General features: G+C 43.7%; 1 protein-coding gene across 1 annotated transcript in view; it reads right to left on the bottom strand.

The window, feature by feature from the left end:
• Nucleotides 1-21,577, bottom strand: part of abcc12 (ATP-binding cassette, sub-family C (CFTR/MRP), member 12) — a 181,509-nt gene that overhangs the window by 153,271 nt on the left and 6,661 nt on the right. The gene's annotated exons all lie outside the window — the stretch shown is intronic.

Below are 21,577 nucleotides of genomic sequence, written 5' to 3'. Positions count from 1 at the left end.
GGAATGGGAAATCAGCAGCAGTGAGACAGAAATAAATATCTGCTGATACAGCCTCTACCCCGACCAGTCTGGGAGTAAGGTCCCAAGTTAAAATATCTGCGCAAAGGAACTTAACAACAAGTACGATAAATGGCAGAGAGGATGCAAGGGGCAAATGAAGGGTAGATAATAGTCTTTTAGTAAATGTCACGGAAGAAAGTCAATTAATATTATGTTTTAGGTGCAACTACGTAGTAGATGGAAAACCAGAAAGGTACAAAGTAATGAAACTCAGGGAAAAAGCATGTCAGTAAATCATGAAGCACCATTTTGGCCAATTAAGTTCTTTTATATCAGCTCATAAACTAAAAGCAAAAACAAACTGTAGGCTCAAATTCAATTTAGAAGATACGTGATTATAGCTATTTTTAAGATGTGGCTACAGGGTGGTCATGACTGGGAACTAAGTGTACCAGGTCACAAAAATTACAGTAAAATGTGAAAACATTCAAGGAGGAGGAGATTGGTGATTGAACATGAGGTACCGTAGATGTCGGATTATAAGCCGCTACTTTTTTCCCATGCTTTGAACAGCATTGAACATAGCGGCTTATAATAAGGTGCGGCTAATATAAGGTTTTTTCCCATGCCGCCAAAACATTTTGCCTCGTAACAGTAGACCAATAAAATTGATGAGTAGTTCACAGAGGTCCAATGAAATTGTACGATAAATCAAGCGCATTTCACAAATTATTGTAAATCAGCCATTTGTACTCACCCTCATCAACATGGAAAACACTCGAAGAAAAGCATATGATGCAGCTTTTAAGTTAAAGGCAATCAATCTGGCGGTTGAACAAGGAAATCGAGCTGCTGCGCGTAATCTTGGCATACATGAATCGATGGTGAGACGGTGGAGATTTAATTTGGGACTGCCGCTTCAGGTCAGGAATGGCTCACGTGATATTAGACAGCAGTACAATGGAGGGAGAGAGCGAAACTGAGGATTCCGCTGCACCGAAACTGCTAGCGATTCAGTAAACAAAAAAACAGTAAAACTCGTGTGTGAATGGTATCGGGCCAATAAGGACACAAGTGTCCGATGTTACCAAATACCGGTAGGTATAACAAAGTTTAGCCTTACCAAATATGTGTAGCGAGGGTTTGGTTTGGGGGAAAAAGGAGTATAAATAAGAGCAGAATGTAAGGGGAAGGCAAAACGCGTTCTGCAATAAAGCCACGCTGCACTGTAATCCGGTGTTGGTTGTCTCTCTTCCAAAACGAACACAGGGCAGAATTTGAAGCCCAACACGTGTAATATCTTTCTGTGTAAATATCTCATATTACAAGCGGCCGAAAATCCGGTCCGCCGAAAATCCGGTGCGCCGAAAATCCGGTCCGCCGGAAATCCAGTGCGCCGAAAATCCGTTCCGCCAGAAATTCGGTGCGGCCTAAAATCCGGTGCGGCCTGTACATTTATAAAATAGATTTTATTTCTAAAATTAGAGCCAGCGGCTTTTAATCAGGTGCGCTTTGTAGTCCGGAATCTACGGTAATTTCAGTGATAAAACAGAGAATATCACAAGAGTTAAATGGGCAGTCAAGGTTAATGAATAGATTTAAGAAATAGAAAGGGGTTTAAAATAGGAACAAAACATCTCTGATCTGGAAATGGACAGATCATATTAGATTTTGTAATGAGCTAGATTTAATGAACTTAGTGATGTGTGAACATTTATCTAACTGCAGTCAAGAAAAGACTAAATTTAATGTCTGAAAAGGAGAATCATGAATCATGAATAACTACCAAGATTCTAGATTTTGGCCAGTTTAATTTCAATTCACGAGAAAATCTGCAGATGCTGGAAATCCAAAACAACATGCACAAAACGCTGGAGGAACTCAGCGGACCCAAAATTTTCAATTCAATGTGACAGTTAATTCAACAATAAACCTGGTTCATCTGCAACTGAGTGAAAAAAAAATCGCAAGATTCATGGCAGATATTAACAATAAATATAATGTGATATGGAAGTAGTTTAACTCCAAAGGGGAAGAGTTCCACTTGTTAAATAAAATACCAATAGATGCTTGAAGAAGTGAGAAGAAACATAAACATATAAGACAAAAACCACAAGAAGTCAAAGGCACACATCCTGATGTTAAAAGGAAAGCAAAGAATTACTAAAGATGTCAATGGAGTTAAAAGAAATACAAAAGGGAGAGTATGAAAAATCAACACAAAATAATTTTCTAAGCATGTTTTGAAAGGGGCTCAGGAACATTTTAGAAGCTCTGTGGACTAAAAAAGGCGACTCGATATGTTAGTTGAAATTCTTGTACAATGTCATATGTGCTCTAAGTGATCAAGGCAACTAAACCATAATGGACATTTTAGGAAGCGTTGGGCCACCACCATTAAGTTCAGTGGTGCCACCATCAAGAAGGCCTCAAAGCCCTCCACTACTTTCTGGACAATAGACCTGATCAGTTCCCCAACACCACCACACTCCTCAGGTTGGCAGAACTGGTACTCACACTTAATAACTTCTCTTTCAGCACTTCCCACTTTCTCCAGACCAAGGGTGTAGCTATGGGCACTCGCATGGGCCCCAGCTATGCCTTCCTCTTCGTGGGTTATGTGGAACAGTCTATGCTCCAAACCTATACTGTTACTGCTCCCCAACTTTTCCTTCGATACATTGACGACTACATTGGTGCTGCTTCCTGCACCCATGCTGAGCTCGGCAATTTCATCGACTTTGCCTCTAACTTTCACCCAGCCCTCAAATTCACTTGGTCCATCTCAGACACTTCTCTCTCCTATCTCAATCTCTCGGTCTCCATCTCTGGAGATAGACTGTCCACTGACATCTTCTATAAACCCACTGACTCCCATAACTACCTTGATTATACCTCTTCCCACCCTGCCAAATGCAAAAATTCTATTCCCTATTCCCAGTTCCTCCATCTCCGCCACATCTGCTCCAAGGATGAGGCTTTCCATTCCAGGACATCCCAAATGTCCTCTTTCATTAAGAATCGTGGTTTCCCTTCTGCCATCATCAATGATGCCCTTACCCGCATCTCCTCCATTTCCCGCACTTCAGCCCTCACCCCATCCTCCCGTCACCACAACAGGGACCGTGTCCCCCTTGTCCTCACCTATCACTCCACCAGCCTCTGGATCCAGCAAATTAATCTCCGCAACTTCCACCACCTTCAACAGGACCACACCACTAAGGACATCTTTCCCTCTCTACCCCTCTCCACTTTCCGCAGGGATCGTTCCCTCCGCGACTGCCTGGTCCATACGTCCCTCCCCACAGATCTCCCACCTGGCACTTATCCCTGCAAGCGTAAGTGCTACACCTGTCCCTACGCCTCCTCTCTTACCACCATTCAGGGCCCCAAACAGTCCTTCCAAGTGAAGCAACACTTCACTTGAGCGTCTGTTGGGGTCATCTATTGCATCCGGTGCTCCCGGTGCGGCCTCCTCTACATCGGCGAGACTCAACACAGATTGGGGGACCGCTTCGTCGAGCACCTACGCTCCGTCTGCCACAACAGACAGGATCTCCCGGTTGCCACTCACTTCAACTCTCCTTCACATTCCCATTCGGATATGTCCATACATGGCCTCCTCTACTGCCATGATGAGGCCAAACTCTGGTTGGAGGAACAACATCTCATATACCGTCTGAGTAGGCTCCAGCCCCTTGGTATGAACATCGAATTCTCCAACTTCTGGTAATTCCCTCCCTCTCCTTTCCCCCATCCCACTTTCACTCTGTCTCCTCTTCTAGCCGTCTATCACCTCTCATGATTCTACCTTCTTCTACTACCCATAGTGCTTTCCCCTTGGATTCCTTCTTCACCTTTCCTGCCTATCCCCTCCCTGCTTCCCCTCCCCCACCCCTTGATCTTTCCTCTGATTGGTTTTACACCTGGCACATTCCACCCTCCCCTCACATTCTTTATAGGGCCCCTGCCCCTCCTTCTTTAGTCCTGACGAAGGGTCTCGGCCCGAAACGTTGACTGCTCCTTTCAACGGATGCTGCCCGACCTGCTGAGTTCATCCAGCTTTTTTGTACGTCTGCACTTTTTTTGAGATGTATTTTGTGGAGCAGAACAAACAATGAGGGTAGGGGGAAAGACAGGCTGATCACAAGATGCCTGATTAGGTCAGTTTGACAATCGCATATACCATGTGGAACATGGGGTGAGGTAGAGTTAGAAAGGGAGGTGTGCAAATAAATGGCTGGAAGGAGGGTTGGTAGTAGGCATCTGTGGGGCCATTGGAGATTGCAGGGTCAGATGCCTCAAGATATGGGAGGGGTGATACAAGGTACAGAGATTAGTGGGAGGGATTTGAACTAATCGGGAGGGTGGGGAGGAGATGGATATGTGGGAGGCTTTAGTACTGCTGGAGAGCGGCAACCGAAGGATAAATAATATGTATAGAATTTACTTAGTGGTTCCCCAACAGTTTTGGTCATGGGACAACCTGAGATAACTGAAATAATTTTCTCTGCAGATGTTCCCAAATGATCATGCACGAGGACTGATGTACGCTGACATGCTTCTCGTGCCAGGAAGTTCTCAGTCAAACTTCCGGAATGGTGCAAGATGGTCCTGAAATTTTTTTCCCCACAATTTGTAACTTGAAGGAAACCACGTGAGGCATCCTTAGGAAACCAAAATGGGAATGCAGCATATTCTCATTATTCAGGGATGAGAGCACAAACAAAATAGCAGTAATTAAGAAAATAATGGCACTTAAGATTAACAAATCCCATGACCAGATGGTTTCCATCCCAGGGTTTTAGTAGTGCTAAGTGAGAACATTTTAATGCACTAAATACAGTCTTCCACAGTTCTATTAATTTGGGAACCATTCAGTCACATAAGGAAACCGTACTTGCTACTCAGTTATTTAAAGAAGGTGACAGAGAGAAACAGGAGAATTATAAACCATGTCATTTAACATCTGCTGTCAAGAAAATTGCCATCTGTTGTTGGGAAATGACCAGAATTTGTAATTAGGAAACTGTGACAGAAAACATTGAAAATTTTCAGCTGGTCAAAGAGGACCAGCATGGGAGTGTAAAGGTTAGGACGGGTCTAACAACACTGGATTAATTTTTGATGGGGAATACCTACAAGTGTTATTTGTGTGGATTTGCAGTAAGTGAACTTGCTGGAAATGAAGTCAATTTGCTGACTTTGGGTGAGAGGGGAAGAGGTGGAGAGTGCGATAAAGAGAGACTGACAGACAGACAGAATTTGATTATGAACATAATATGCATAGGACATGAAGATAATATGCACTGTTATCTGATTAAATAGAGAAATAAAATTATAAACAATTGTCGTGATTAAAAATATGATTTCAATTAATCTTACAGTTTAAAAAGTATAGTGCTGTGATTGTATTACTTATCAATGCAATGTGTTTTGCTTTAGTATGGAAAAGTGCTTTGTATTAAATTAAATTGACAAATAAAAATAGTTTTGCCCTTCTTAATGCTCAAATGAATAAATCATGACAAACTAGGAATAAGGAAAGCAAGTGTATGAGTGAGGTGAAGGAGCTTAAGACAACATTGGCATCAAGACTCTGAAGACCTTTGTTAAGATGAATTTTACTCACCAGAGGGTTTCCAAAGTTTTATTGAAAAAAATAAGCAAATAAAATGAACTACAGCACATGGATTTCAATGTACATACAGCACTGTTACAACAGAGTGCTTTCCAAATGAAGAAATGACATCACAGTATAGATGCAAAGAGAGGAAGCAGCCATGTGAATCAAATGTTAATATATCATCAGCAAACCTAGGAAATAGCTATAAAGATGAATGGAATGCTGGTTTTAAATGGAGAGGTTTAGAATTAAAAGTTGTGTTGAAATTACACAAACCTCTGTTTAGACCATACATAGTGCATAGAACATGGAAGAGTACACACAGAAACATTCAGCCCACAATGTTGTGCCGAACCAGTTAAGCAAATCAAAAACACTAATCCCTCCTACCTACACAATGTCCATATCTCTCCATCTTCCTTACATCCACGTGCCTATCCAAACCTCTCTTAAAAGCCCCCAATGTATTTGCCTCTACCACCATACCAGGCAATACATTCCAGGAATTCATGACTCCCTGAGTAAATACTTCCCCCTCACATCCCCTTTAATCCTACCCCCTCTCACCTTCAATGCATGCCCTCTGGTATTAGACTTTTCAACCCTGGAAAACAGGTACCTCTGTCCACTCTATGTCTGCTTCTCACAATCTTGTAAACTTCTAACAGCCTGTCCTCAGCCTCCGACGCTCCGGGGGAGACAACCCAGGTTTATCTAGCTTCTCATGATAGCACATGCCCGCTAAACCTGGTAAGCCTCTTCTGCACTCTCTCCAAATCCTCAACATCCGTCCTTTAGTGGAGTGACCCGAACTGTATGCAATACCTCAGATGTGGCCTAACCAGATTTTATAAAGTTAACAATCTGATTTTTGAACTCAATGCCTCAACAAATAAAGCCTTCGTAACCACCTTATCAACCCGTGTAGCCACTTTCAAGGAACCATGAACTTGGATCTCAAGATCTCTCTGCTCAGCAACACTGTTAAGGATCTTGCCCTTAACAGTGTATGGTCTTTGTGCATTCGCCCTATCGAGGTGTAACACCTCACATGTATCTGGGTTAAACTCCATCTGCCATTACTCTGCCCATATCTGCAACTGATCTATATCACGATGCATTCTTTGCCAGTCTTCTACACTATCCACAACTCCACCAATCATGGTAACATCTGCAAACTTACTCACCCACCCATCTGCATTTTCATCCAGGTCATTTATATACATCACATGCAGCAAAGGTTCCAGCACTCCACTACAGGATGAATGTTGAGGCTTTGGAACTCCACTAATTACAGACTCCAGCTAGAATAAGTCCTTTCAACCACTGCCTTCTGCCTTCTATGCAAGCCAGTTCTGAATCCAAACAGCCAATTCACCATGGACCCCATGAATCTTCTGGATTAGCCTCCCATGAGGGACGTTGTCAAACACCTTACTAAAATCCATGTAGGCAACATCTTTAGGAGATGTAAACATGTAGGAGTTTTTCTTCCTTCTACCGTCTGCGTGAGATGATGGGCTGTCGGGACTTTGAGACTTTAAACCGTGCCATGGACTGCTCTTTATCAGGTTACGGTATTGCTTTGCACTGTTGAAACTATGTGTTATAATTATGTGGTCTTTGTCAGTTAGTCTTTTATCAATTATCGTATTGTCTGCACTGTTGAAACTATATGTTAACTATAACTATATGTAACTATGTGGTTTTGTGTAGGTCTTTTAGCTTTAGGTTTGTCTGATGGGTTTGTAGTTCCTTTCCGGGGAACATGCTAAGACGGTAGCGTGATATCGATATGCAGCAGCCTCTCCAGACTCTGGATTGGGGATTACCAAACGTTATGTGGTTTTTCTGGTGTGGTCTGTTTTGTGCTTTTTCGTGCTATCATTCCGGAGAACGTTGTCTCATTTTTTAACTGCATTGTATTTGTGGTTCTGTGCTGCAAGCAATTTAGCTGCCTCTTGCCAAAATATGTAGTAGAAACCTTCTCGCTCTCCTCCTGACTCATGTTCTGAAACCGTGTCATGAGCTCCATTGGGCTTCCTGTTGCACCAAACACCTTTTCTAGTGCTCGTATGTAGGCCACAGAAGTGTGCCTTTACTGCTCTCACTGCATCAGCAGCCTGCCTCTCAAACTTTCAAACAATCGCTGTTGTTTTACATCATCAGAGCAAATCTACTCATCTAACAACTGAGAGGTCTGCTCCGCCCAAGTCTCATACTCCACTTCCCCTTTAGAGGTGGGCTTCGTTCCTGAGAACAGGCGGAGTCCACAACAGCTGGGACTTTGTACCTGGGCATTTTGGAGGTAAGGGAGGTAAGGGCCGCTCCCAACGCAGAATTCCTACTCCTCGCTGGGGGACTCAATGGACATTTCAAATCAGTCCACTCCTTCCCTTTGCTCCTTAGAAACAAGAGCACCCTGTTTTTGAAGTCCCCACTGTTATGATACCAGCCCCCTCCTTTGTGAGAATTGCAAGAGCCCTAGAAAAGGGGGGTCAATGACCCAAAAGAGAGAGAGAGAGACAGGCTGAATGGACACAGGAAATGGAAAGACATTCCACTGGGACAAAAGCTGGTGACTGTGGCATTGTTCTCAGGAGACACCTGGGAACTGCAGACGTGCCAACTCGCAGGGACATTGTAAAGCCCTCGGGCAAAGTGGGCTGGTTGAGAGAGAGAGGTTGCATCACCTGCAACCTGATTGACACCTGAGATCCTGTGAGGCAGTATAAAGAAGGGTCTGAAAGAGGACGACCCTCAGACGCACCAAGGAGACACCAAGAAGCACGATACCGCTTCCCATGGGAACGGGAAGCCATTTTGAAATAAGCCACGTGCGTTAAATTCCGAATGCGGGGTTTGTGGCTGGAACCAACGGAAGATCGCTTTTAACTAACAACGGGGAAGATCGCTCCCCTGATTCCATGGATGTTTTGGGCAAGTTTTACCGTTTTATCTCTCTCTCTCTCCAACACGTGAAACCAAAAGAGAAAAGCCTGCAGACTTCAGAGTGACTCTTTATATTTCCAATTGGACTCAGTATTATACCCTAGACAACGAAAGAGCTTATTTCTGATTGATTATGGTTACACCGGTGTTTTAGATTGAGTTTTGACGATTTGAATGTTTTGTATTAACCATACGTTTGTGCCCTTATTGAATAAAACGTTTGAAAATAGTAGCATCCGACTCAGCTGATCCATCTATCTTTGCTGGTAAGTTACCTGGTTACGGGGTTTTCGTAACACCACCCTCAGCTATTCTCGACTTGCAATTTGGCCCGCGTCCCTACACTATCCTCCACCCGGAAGATATGGACAGGCATGGCCCCCCCTCTCCTGGGGCTCCATTAGTACCAGGCAGTTCCACTGCCATATGTCAGCACAAGTCTGAACTAAAACAAGGTCTTTGCGCGCCATTTTAACAAACCTCCACCCCACAATCGTAACTTTTCCTTCAGTTTTAACAGTACTTAACATTCAAGTTAACAATTTATCACGGATACGAATGTCTACCCCACTCAACACTCATGCATTCATTACCAGTAACCCTGTGGATTCCATTGCTCAACTCTGGCAGCATCCATAACCACGTCCTATAATCACTTTATCACACAATAGCTTAGCACAGACTTAAGCACACAACCCACTGGATCAATGTTCAGGGCAATCACACAGCATCCAATGAAATCGATCCCAGACTAGCTCCCGCAATGAAACACTCTGGTTCCATCAGTTGTTTAAGTCTAGAGAAGACAATCTCTGGCCCCGCCGAATGTGCGAGATTAAGGTGCAAAACCCCGAAACCCTCTGTTTGTGTGGATGCTGTGTGATTCGTTACCCTGTTACAAGTAAGTACCACGAAAAAACAGACAGTACACTGCATACTATTAAATGATTTAGCTTTACAATTCTTAATTTGACTAAACGGTTAGTAAAGGAAAAGCAAAAAAAAGAAAAGGGCCTATTTTAATGAAACAGTCTAACATGCACAAGTTGGAGCTCACGGTTTTCCCTTCACCGATTCTCCTTCAGTCTCTCCGGACTACATTGAATCACAGCCCCATTCCGGGTCAACTCCCCCTCTCTGCCATCTTCCCTCTCCAAAGCCCCAAGCCCAATCTTAGTGTCCCTCACCAGAGAAACCTCCCGGAACCCGTTCATCCCCGTTGGATGGCACACACTTCTCCTATCTCTCATCTTCAACAGTAACCCAAACAAGCAGCTTACACGGAGAACAGAAAAGCATAACAGAGAAAAAATATGAACCAAGTGAACCAGGGCATTACAAAGAGGTAGAACATTAGCCACTCCCCAATCCTCAGGGACCCCACCTGTGGCTAAAGAGGAGATGAAGATACTGGTCAAGGGCCCAGCAATCTCATCTCTTGCCTCCTTCAGTAACCTGGGGTAAATCCCATCAGGCCCTGGGGACTTATCACCTTAATACTCATTAGGAGGTCCAACACTTCCTTCTCCTTGACCTCCAAATGCCCTAATGTATTTATACACTCAACACTGATCTCCTGGTCCTTCATATCCTTTTCCTTGGTAAATACTGAAGCAACATACTCATTAAATACCTCACTCACATTCTCTGCATCCAAGCAAATGTTGCCTTCTTTATCCATGAGTGGTCCTATCCTCTCCTTAGTTATCCTTTAACTCTCGAGGTATGCATAGAATGGCTTGGGATTCACCTTAATCCTACTTGCCAAGAGCTTTTCATATCCCTTCCTGGTTTTCCTAATTCCCTTTCTGTGAGGACTGTGATATTTCTGAGCTCCACATTTTGGAAAAGGATACGTCAACCTTGTAAGAATGAGGTGTTCTTATATCAGAAACATGTCTGAACTCCAGGTTTTAAATTGAGAAGGGAATGTATATACTAAGTTTGAACTTTTGGAATTTGAAGTGTTAAGAACTGATTTGACTCATTCAATGAACTGATTAGAGAAGCTTTAGAGGAAATATTTCTTTTGGTCAGCATGTTTAGTAGTGGGGAGTACTGCTCAAATTCACGTTCAAGTTTAACTCTCATTCAACCAAATAGCTAAACAAAACAGTGTTCCTCTAGGACCAAGGAGCAGAACACTGTACATACAGGTATGATAGCACATACAGTCACAAAATAAAAGTAGCACAAATCCTAAAGATGCACGGTGCATGGTATGTTACCCTGGAGCCATGTTTCTACAAGAACAAGCACACAGCACTTCCCTATTTTGCACTGGGTCAGCCACAGATGAAGGCAATCCAGCTTGTCTTCCTGGGAGCAAACACAGGAATGGACTGCAGGGGCCATACCCCAACCCAGCACAGACTCTAGCTTGCCCACCGCACCTCCTTCCCTGGGTGACTGTAACAGGTGACGCTGCGACATGAAGACCTAGACCATGCTGTAACCAGGGCCACGCAACTGCTGCGTCATCGATTTTGCCGATGAACCGGACTCGCAGTTGTTTCTATTACCGGTGTTCAACAGGGCTTTGTGATCACAAGAAAAATGTTTAAGACACACTTTTTTTTTATTAGTTTTTTCTATACATTTTACAAATTAAAAAACCCCAAATCACAATAAGGAACATTGATACAGTGCAAAATTAAGCATACAATGACAATATGCTACAAAGGAAGAGAATTTAACAAAAAAGCACCTAAAATTAAAAACAAGTAAACTTAGTATCCTCCCCAAGCCCCACAACACAATAAAAAAAACTCCAGACCAACCACAACACAATATAGAGAATATAAATCAGGACAATCTGTTATGACCCCAGCCCCCTCCTTTGTGAGAATCGCAAGAGCCTAGTGAAGGGGGGGTCAATGACCCAAGAGAGAGAGCAACGTGCTGAAATTGGACTCAGGAAAATAAGAGAGAAGCCTTAAGGTTTGGAATGTGGTCTGGCCTCTCAGCCAGACAAAAGCCACGGACATGGCCATTGTCTCTTGGAGACACCTTTGTGGAATGGGGACTGGACTACGTGCAAACCCTCAGGGCAACGTGGGCTGGGTGATGGGGAAAGATTGCCTCACCCCACCCTGATTGACAGATACAACCCTGCAAGTCCCGATAAAAGGTGGGCTGCCGAGGCGGCCCCTCAGACGCACCAAGGAGACACACTAAGAAGACACGATAGCGCTTCCCGTCGGAGCGGGAAGCCATTTTGAAGGAAGCCACGTGTGTTAGATTCCGGATCGGGAGTCTGTGGCTGAAACCAAAGGAAAAACCGTTTTTAACTAACAACAGGAATTTGCTTCGCAAAGACAACGGGCAAGTGTTCCTTTCTCTCACCAATCCCTCTCTCCAACACGTGAAATGCCAGCGGTTTCCAAACGGAAAAGCCTGCAGACTTCTGAGTGACTTTTATATTTTCCATTGGACTCAGTATTATCCCTTAGACAACGATAGAGCTTATTTCTGATTGATTATTACTATACCTGTGCTTTAGATTGAGTATTGACGACGTATATGATCTGAATGTTTTGTATTAACCATACGTTTGTGCCCCTTTATAAATAAAAAACGTTTGAAAATAGTACCATCAGACTTCAGCGGACCTCTCTATCTTTGCTGGTAAGCCACCCAGTTACGGGGTACGTAACAAGTGGGGTACTCGTCTCGGGATTTGAAACCAAAGGGGAGGGTCAGTGAATCGGGCTGTAAGTCCAAACTTGAATCTGGTTACGCAGGTAGCCAGACAGGAAACCAGCAAAGATGGACGTGGATGAATTTATGAGAAACCCGACTCCGGGGGCGCTAGGGAAGGCTACCAAATTATACTTGGTAAATCTGGCGAAGGGGTTAGACCTCACAGAGGTGAGGTCATCAATGAAAAAGCGGGAAGTGCGAAGGGTCATAACTCAGTATTATATTGGGAAGAAGGTGTTTGCAGCTGAGGATTTGGAAAATATCTCCGAAAAGATATTAGTGAGTGGGACAGATCAGTTAGAGTTGGAGAAAGTAAGGTTGGAACATGAATTTAAAGTAAAGCAGCTAGAAGCAGCCGAGAAGGAAAAGGAACGGGCTGAGAGAGAAAGGGAGCAGGCGTTCAAACTAAAGGAATTAGAGGTGAAACGGGTTCATGAGCTCCAGTTAAAAGAGCTAGAAGCAGCCGAGAAAGAGAAACAAAGGAGCCATGAATTGGAGCTGGACAGGCGAAGGCAAGAGCGAAGAGCTCAAGGGGTAGAGAGAGAGGAGGGGTTTGATGTTAGTCGGGCGTTGAGGTTGGTCCCCCCGTTCGAGGAGACGGATGTTGATAGTTATTTCTTGCTTTTTGAAAAGGTGGCAGCGAATCAGAAGTGGCCCAGAGAGCAGTGGGTGGCGTTGTTACAAAGTGTGTTACAAGGGAAAGCACAGCAGGCATATGCAGCGTTGCCCCCGGAAGGGGAAGGGAATTATGACCAAGTAAAGGAGGCCATTCTCCAGGGTTACGAGTTAGTACCTGAAGCGTATAGACAAAGGTTCAGAAATTTAAGGAAAGGGTGGAATCAAACGTACACCGAGCTAGCCCATGAGAAGGGTGTGCTCTTGGACCATTGGTGCACCGCGGAAAAGGTGGCCGAGAATTATGGGCGTCTCAGGGAGTTATTTTTGATTGAGGAATTTAAAGGTTGTGTTCCGGAAGAGATCCGGATGTATTTGAATGAGAGGCCGAATCAGTCCATCTCAGAAATTGCTAGGTTCGCAGATGAATATGCCCTAACCCACAAGACAAAGTTTTCCTCGCCAAAAAGTTCCCAGAGAGACCGTGGGAACGATCGAGGAAGTCCGCCAAGTGAGGCAGAGGTCCCGCCGGGAGCTAGTGGTAAGGTTAAGGGGGAAAGGCAAGAAAGCTGGAGATTTCCTGGTTTAACCTGTTTTAATTGTGGAAAGGTGGAACATATTGCATCAAAATGCTTTGCTCCGAGAAAGGAGCCAGAGAGAGGGAATGCAGCGGTCCCTATCGGGTGTGCAGTGGTAATCAGAAAATCGGCAAGAGGGTCCCAGGTAAGCAGAGAGCGCGAGGGGTCGGAGATTTATCTGTCACACGGAACCGTGTCTGTGAGGAAGGGGGACCCACCAATTCCCGTACGGATTTGGAGAGACACGGGGGCGGAGCTATCATTAATTAGCCGTAACGTATTACAATTCGGACCTCCGACGGGTGAGGTAGCCCTGAGAGGAATAGGAAAATGGACAGAAAGGGTGTCTTTACGTAGGGTCATTTTGGATTGTGAGCTGGTGTATGGATCAGTTGAAATGGGGGTGCCATCAGAATTCCCGAGAACTGACGTGGATGTCCTCCTTGGAAACGATTTAGCAGGAGGAAAAGTTTGGTCAGCCATAACTATGACCCGCCGACCGGTGCGTGTTGAGGCCCCGCCCATAGAGTCCCCGAGCTATCCCGCATGTGCGGACACTCGCAGCCTGTCGAGAGCGGCAGCTGAGAACGGGAGCAGTTTAAAATTGGCCCGTTTTGATTTGGCCCAGACATCTTTACCGACCCTGTGCCACGAGGGTTTCGAGGGTGGTAAAACGAGGAATAGTAACGTAAAATGGGGTAAGGGAGAGAAGGTAGATCTGCCCTTAGCGAAGAAAAAGGTCCTAGAGGTAGGAAATAAAGATGAGAAACAGATAAAGCTGTTAAAAGGTCCAGGGTTGGACATGGATGATCTGTCTGGTTTGGCAGGACTGTTTGAAGAAGTTGAAAATTCTAAAGGTGTTCCCGATAATGAAATGAGGGCAGTCCTAGATGAAAAGGATGCCATTACCTTGAAGAGGTCTGCTGGGTTGGCAGATGAGGTTGTTTCAGCCCGCGGGGTTGAGTTTACTCCGGAAGTGAGTTGCCCAGAGAGTAACTGGGAGGATCAGGGGAATTTAGAATTTGAAAAGGGTACGGGTATTGAAAGCCTGGAAGAGGCCAATGCCCCGTTTGAGTGTGTCCAAGATGGGGATGCACGTGGTCCTGAACCTAGTCACGGAGCTCAGAAAAAGTCTTAGGTATTTGACTCAGCTGGACGAGACGGCCATCCTTTTGGATCAGATAGACTTGGTTCGGGGAAGAAAGGGTTAACCTTGGGAAGTGTGAGTTCCCCGATGGTTGTGTTGAAGGGGCTGTTCAGAGTTAATGTGGAGTTTACGAATGGGGAGATAACTGTTGTTGTGGAGGAGAACGGTAAATCTGTAGTTCCCAAATCGAATGAAAAAAAATTAAAGTCTAGATTGATGCCTGCGCATCGATTACAGGTTGATTTGGAATGTAAAGGTGCCCCACACGCTATTGTTATTCAAGAAAGCGCTGTGAGGAAGCCGAAATTTAAATGCGGCCGGAGAAAAAGGTTCGAACTGAAACACATCAGCCTGCATGGTCCTGACAAAAGGGTTAACTACCTGTGTAGCATTAAAGAATTGGGTGGAAATTCCCATGATGGACTAGGTTGGGGACACGGAGTTAAGAGAATAACCCTTGTGGAAAGGAAAGGCGGGAGAGTACCTCGCCAAATTACTCAAGTTCCCCACGGGGGGACTCACCGGAAAAGAGGCGATGGTTAATAGAAAATGCCATTTTTAAACAGCAACGCCGGTTGTACGGGTTCGCGCCAAAGCCTGTGAATAATAAAGACCACCCCTTTGGAGACCTGCCGGTGAAGTAACACGACCGAAACGATTAGTATTTGCATAAACTTTTGTAGATGCACCTAAGCTAAGATCACACCTCCTGAGTTTTGTTGCTGAAGAAAATAAATAAATAGGTGGTTATTGAGCTGAAGTTTGATGCTACAAGACTTTAGTACGGTACGTGATGTTAAGATATTAAAGAAAGGGACACTGTAATTGTTACCTGTTTAGATACTGACTTGAATGTATAACGGTAGTACTCTGTGAAAAGAAAAGCTTGTGTATTGTGTTAGATTCAAAAATCCTGTGAGACTCTGTACCAACTTGTTTTTAACCGCTGGTAAAAAACTTTTAAGAGGGGAGGTGTTATGACCCCAGCCCCCTCCTTTGTGAGAATCGCAAGAGCCTAGTGAAGGGGGGGTCAATGACCCAAGAGAGAGAGCAATGTGCTGAAATTGGACTCAGGAAAATAAGAGAGAAGCCTTAAGGTTTGGAATGTGCTCTGGCCTCTCAGCCAGACAAAAGCCACGGACATGGCCATTGTCTCTTGGAGACACCTTTGTGCAAACCCTCAGGGCAACGTGGGCTGGGTGATGGGGAAAGATTGCCTCACCCCACCCTGATTGACAGCTACAACCCTGCAAGTCCCGATAAAAGGTGGGCTGCCGAGGCGGCCCCTCAGACGCACCAAGGAGACACACTAAGAAGACACGATAGCGCTTCCCGTCGGAGCGGGAAGCCATTTTGAAGGAAGCCACGTGCGTTAGATTCCGGATCAGGAGTCTGTGGCTGAAACCAAAGGAAAAACCGTTTTTAACTAACAACAGGGATTTGCTTCGCAAAGACAACGGGCAAGTGTTCCTTTCTCTCACCAATCCCTCTCTCCAACACGTGAAATGCCAGCGGTTTCCAAACGGAAAAGCCTGCAGACTTCTGAGTGACTTTTATATTTTCCATTGGACTCAGTATTATCCCCTAGACAACGATAGAGCTTATTTCTGATTGATTATTACTATACCTGTGCTTTAGATTGAGTATTGACGACATATATGATCTGAATGTTTTGTATTAACCATACGTTTGTGCCCCTTTATAAATAAAAAACGTTTGAAAATAGTACCATCAGACTTCAGCGGACCTCTCTATCTTTGCTGGTAAGCCACCCAGTTACGGGGTACGTAACAAATCAAACTCCCAGACTGTGAATACACTTAACAACAGAGGATAATAATGCCTACTACCAGAAAAAAAAAGGGAGCTGAAAGCAAGGGACCGAAAAGGAAAAAAAAACCCTAGTCAAGAGGAAGGTTATGAAAGTACTCGATAAAAGGTCCCCAGACCTTATGGAACTTTAGATCCGAATTAAGAACTGAATAATGAATTTTTTCGAGGTCCCAGCAGGCCATAATGTCGTTAAGCCATTGAGCATGAGTGGGCGGGGCAACATCTCTCCATCTAAGGAGGATCAAGCGTCTAGCCAGGAGAGAGGCAAAGGATAATATTCGGCATTTGGTCGGACTCAGACGTAAATCTGTCTCGCCCCAGGAACCGAACAAAGCAATTAAGGGGTTTGGTTCTAGGTGCTGATTCAGAATATACGATAACGTAGTGAAGACATCACAGAGCGGACTAATGTTAGGGTAGAATCAAGATAGTTTAGATTTAGACATATGGGCTCTATGAACAATCTTAAACTGTAAAAGGCAATGGCACGCACAAACAGAGGTTGAGTTAACCGATTTGAGAATCGAGTCCCAGCTCTCATCAGATAAGGAGGTATTTAAATCCTGCTCCCAGGCCATTTTAATTTTATCCACAGGGGCCCGTCGTAAGGCTGCTAATTTATCTCGAATAATTGATATTAAAACTTTACCTAGTGGGTTAATGGAAAGAAATAAGTCCATAGCATTTTTCGCAGGCATTTCGGGAAGTTAGGAATTAGAGGAGCAATAAAGTGTCTAATTTGGAGATATCTAAAAAAATGAGCATTGGGCAGATTGAACTTTACAGAGAGCTGCTGAAAGGAAGCGAAGCGATTATCAATGAAAAGATCTTCAAAATGTCTAATGCCCTTCCTATACCAAAAATGGAATGCTGAATCGTACGTAGTAGGTAAGAAAAGGTGATTATGTACTGGAAACGGAAAACCATAGCATTTCCTAAACTGAGCCCATATACGCAAAGTGTGTCTAACAAGAGGATTAGCTATTAATCTGGACAGACTACTAGGGAGTGCAGAGCCAAGAAGTGCAGAGATAGATAATTCTTTAGTGGAGCTCAACTCCATTGCCACTCAATTAGGGCACTCGGGTTGGCCATGGAAGAAAAACCAAAAGGTAGCACAACGTATATTAGCTGCCCAATAATATAAACGAAAGTCAGGTAAAGCCATGCCACCCTCTTTTTTAGATTTTTGGAGATGGATTTTATTAATTCTAGAGCGCTTATTCTTCCACAGATATGACAAAATAATAGTCTAAGGAATCAAAAAAAGATTTAGGAATAAAAATTGGGATAGATTGAAATAAGTATAAAAATTTGGGGAGAACATACATTTTAACAACATTAATACAACCTACCAAAGACATAGATAGAGGTGACCATTGTACCAGACTCTGTTTAATAGTATATGAAAGATTGGCAAAGTTTTCACGAAAGAGATCTTTAAACTTCCTTGTGACTGTAATTCCAAGATAAGTAAATTGATTATGGACTACTTTAAAAGGGAGATCACGAAATGTTAGTTCTTGTGCTTCTTTATTAATTGGGAAAAGTTCACTCTTATGTAAATTAAGTTTATAGCCAGAGATCTAGCTAAACTGGTCAAGAAGTGAAAACATTAGAGGTAAGGATGTAGACGGATTTGAGAGAAAGAGTAATAAGTCATCAGCATAGAGAGAAACTATATGCTCAACACCCCCTCTCCAAATCCCGGTCAATTCAGGACAGTTTTGAAATGCTATCGCCAAAGGTTCTATAGCCAAATCAAAGAGAAAGGGACTTAAGGGTGCCACGTTTGAGATTAAATACCTGGGATTTCTGAAAATTAGTTAAAACAGAAGCAGTAGGACACAGGTACAGCAATTTGATCCAAGAGATGAAACTTTGACCGAGGTCAAATTTTTCTAAGACTGCAAAAAGGTAGTTCCACTCTATACGATCAAATGCTTTCTCCGCATCGAGGGAAATAACACATTCAGGAATCCCAGTTGGAGGTGAGTATAAGATATTAAATAAATGCCGAATGTTAAAAAAAGGGAGATGGTTTTTGATAAAACCTGATTGGTCATCAGAGATAATGGAGGGAATGACGGTTTCTAATCTATGAGCCAAAACTTTAGCTAAGATCTTTACATCAACATTGAGCAAAGAAATCGGCCTATACGAGGAACACTCTGATGGGTCTTTGCCCTTTTTTAATAGAAGAATAATAGATGCCTCATTGAAAGAGGGTGGCAATTTGCCGTAATTAAACGAGTCAGATAATACTGAAAGTAACTGAGGAGAGAGAAGTGAAGAGAATGATTTATAAAATTCTACAGGGAACCCATCAGGTCCAGGAGATTTCCCTGAGGACAGTGCAGAGATTGCAAAAGATATTTCTTCTGATGATATAGGTGCATTAAGTTTGGCTTTAAAATCAGATGAAAGTGAGGGAATATTCAGATTCTTTAAAATTTGATCAACAGAGATATTGTCATTCAAAGATTCAGAGGAATAAAGCCGAGAATAAAAATTTTTAAATGCGTCATTAATTTCTAAATGATCCGACGTAAAGTCTCCGTTCTCCTTCCGGATCTTTGTAATATGTTGTTTGGCTTTGGAACGCCTCAGCTGATTGGCTAGAAATTTACCAGACTTATCCCCATGAATGTAAAAGTGACTCTTGCTTTCGAGAAGTTGGCGTTTGACAGGTTGAGTAGACAGAAGATTAAATTTAGTTTGGAGTTCAACACGTTAAGACACACATTTGCTGGACCTGGAGAGGTCACTGTGACCATGTGCACCGCCATCTTACCAGAAAGTTAGGCCTACACCCCACCAGTGTGAATTCTGGATTTGCAAAGGAAGGTGTCAGTTTGGAATTCTGCCACATTTCATCATTTCTGCTCCCTGCTGTATAAGGAAGGAATTCTGTTTCCAGAGTCAGAGAGAGAACTTTACTTCCTTTGCCCTTCAGTCAACATGAGCAGGGAGAGCAGTCACAGCAACCTTGCTTGTATTGGAAGTCTTCCCATAGAGCAGGCATTCAAAACTTCACTCGTGTCATAATCAAAAGCTTTTTCTGACAATATCTCCTGTCAAGAATGCTCTGTGAAGAACCATAGCCCCACTTGTACAAAGAACACGTTTCTTTCTGATCCCTTGGGAACACACTCCCCTGCCTCTATTTCCAATTGTTCAGTTGTGACTTCTCTCTGTGGCTGGAAGAGCTGTGTGATGAATCTCATTAAAAAAATGACAGATAAGATGGCACTAGTCAGGCATTTATCAGAGAATAAATGTGAAATTGATGGCAAAAGATGACAAAAAGAATCTGTTTATGAAGGCTCTCAGTAATCGAGATTATTGTATATCAAACGGTAGTAAATCAAGGCAACTGGATTTGCTGTGTTGTCACAAAGTAATTTCACCACACATCCAAGAAACTTCTTCAGTTCTGATAGGTTTCCAGACTATAGACTCTGTGAGTTGTTTAAAGGTATAGCATTCACGTGAGGGTCATTAGGAGTCGCAAAGGTAACGAGAGAATCGCTAGTCTTATCTTTGCAAGAACGGAGGTGTGAACTGTCATGGGCAGAGATGTTAGGACTGCATTGTAAGTGGCTGAGGGGTGGTGTCATACCCCACCCCCTCTGTTCATCTCTATCCCACAGCACAAAATGTGGAGGAACAAAGCCGGTCAGGTGGCTAAATGGAGAGGAATGATAAACAGTCAATGTTTCGGGCTGTGACCCTTCATCAGGACTATAAAGACTATAGGGGCTATAAGGAGAAGTTGAATACAGTGCAGTTGTTTTATCTGGAGCATTGGAGGATGGAGGGAGATGTGACAAGGTTTATAAGATTATGAGAGACATGGATAGAATAACCAGACAGTACCTTTTCCCCATGGTGAAAATGTCTAACCTAGAGCACGTGCATTTGAGGTGAGTGGGTGTGTAGTGATAGATAGATAGATACTTTATTCATCCCCATGGGGAAATTCAACTTTTTTTCCAATGTCCCATACACTTGTTGTAGCAAAACTAATTACATACAATACTTAACTCAGTAAAAAATATGATATGCATCTAAATCACTATCTCAAAAAGCATTAATAATAGCTTTTAAAAAGTTCTTAAGTCCTGGCGGTAGAATTGTAAAGCCTAATGGCATTGGGGAGTATTGACCTCTTCATCCTGTCTGAGGAGCATTGCATCGATAGTAACCTGTCGCTGAAACTGCTTCTCTGTCTCTGGATGGTGCTATGTAGAGGATGTTCAGAGTTATCCATAATTGACCGTAGCCTACTCAGCGCCCTTCGCTCAGCTACCGATGTTAAACTCTCCAGTACTTTGCCCACGACAGAGCCCGCCTTCCTTACCAGCTTATTAAGACGTGAGGCGTCCCTCTTCTTAATGCTTCCTCCCCAACACGCCACCACAAAGAAGAGGGCGCTCTCCACAACTGACCTATAGAACATCTTCAGCATCTCACTACAGACATTGAATGACGCCAACCTTCTTAGGAAGTACAGTCGACTCTGTGCCTTCCTGCACAAGGCATCTGTGTTGGCAGTCCAGTCTAGCTTCTCGTCTAACTGTACTCCCAGATACTTGTAGGTCTTAACCTGCTCCACACATTCTCCATTAATGATCACTGGCTCCATATGAGGCCTAGATCTCCTAAAGTCCACCACCATCTCCTTGGTCTTGGTGATATTGAGACGCAGGTAGTTTGAGTTGCACCATATCACAAAGTCCTGTATCAGTTTCCTATACTCCTCCTCCTGTCCATTCCTGACACACCCCACTATGGCCGTGTCATCAGCGAACTTCTGCACATGGCAGGACTCCAAGTTATATTGGAAGTCTGATGTGTACAGGGTGAACAGGACCGGAGAGAGTACGGTTCCCTGCAGCACCCCTGTGCTGCTGACCACCGTGTCAGACCTACAGTCTCCCAACCGCACATACTGAGGCCTATCTGTCAAGTAGTCCACTATCCAATCCACCATGTGAGAGTCTACTCCCATCTCCGTTAGTTTGTGCGTAGTGGATGCGTAGGGCAAGTTTTTTTACACAGAGAATTGTAGATACTTCAAAAGTGCTACCAGTGGTGGTTTTGTGGCCAGATGCAAATGGA

This window comes from Hemitrygon akajei, chromosome 17, assembly GCF_048418815.1.
Source record: "Hemitrygon akajei chromosome 17, sHemAka1.3, whole genome shotgun sequence".
NCBI classification, from domain to species: domain Eukaryota; kingdom Metazoa; phylum Chordata; class Chondrichthyes; order Myliobatiformes; family Dasyatidae; genus Hemitrygon; species Hemitrygon akajei.
Note: the sequence above shows the minus strand (reverse complement) of the source record. Positions and strands in the feature narration are given on the sequence as shown.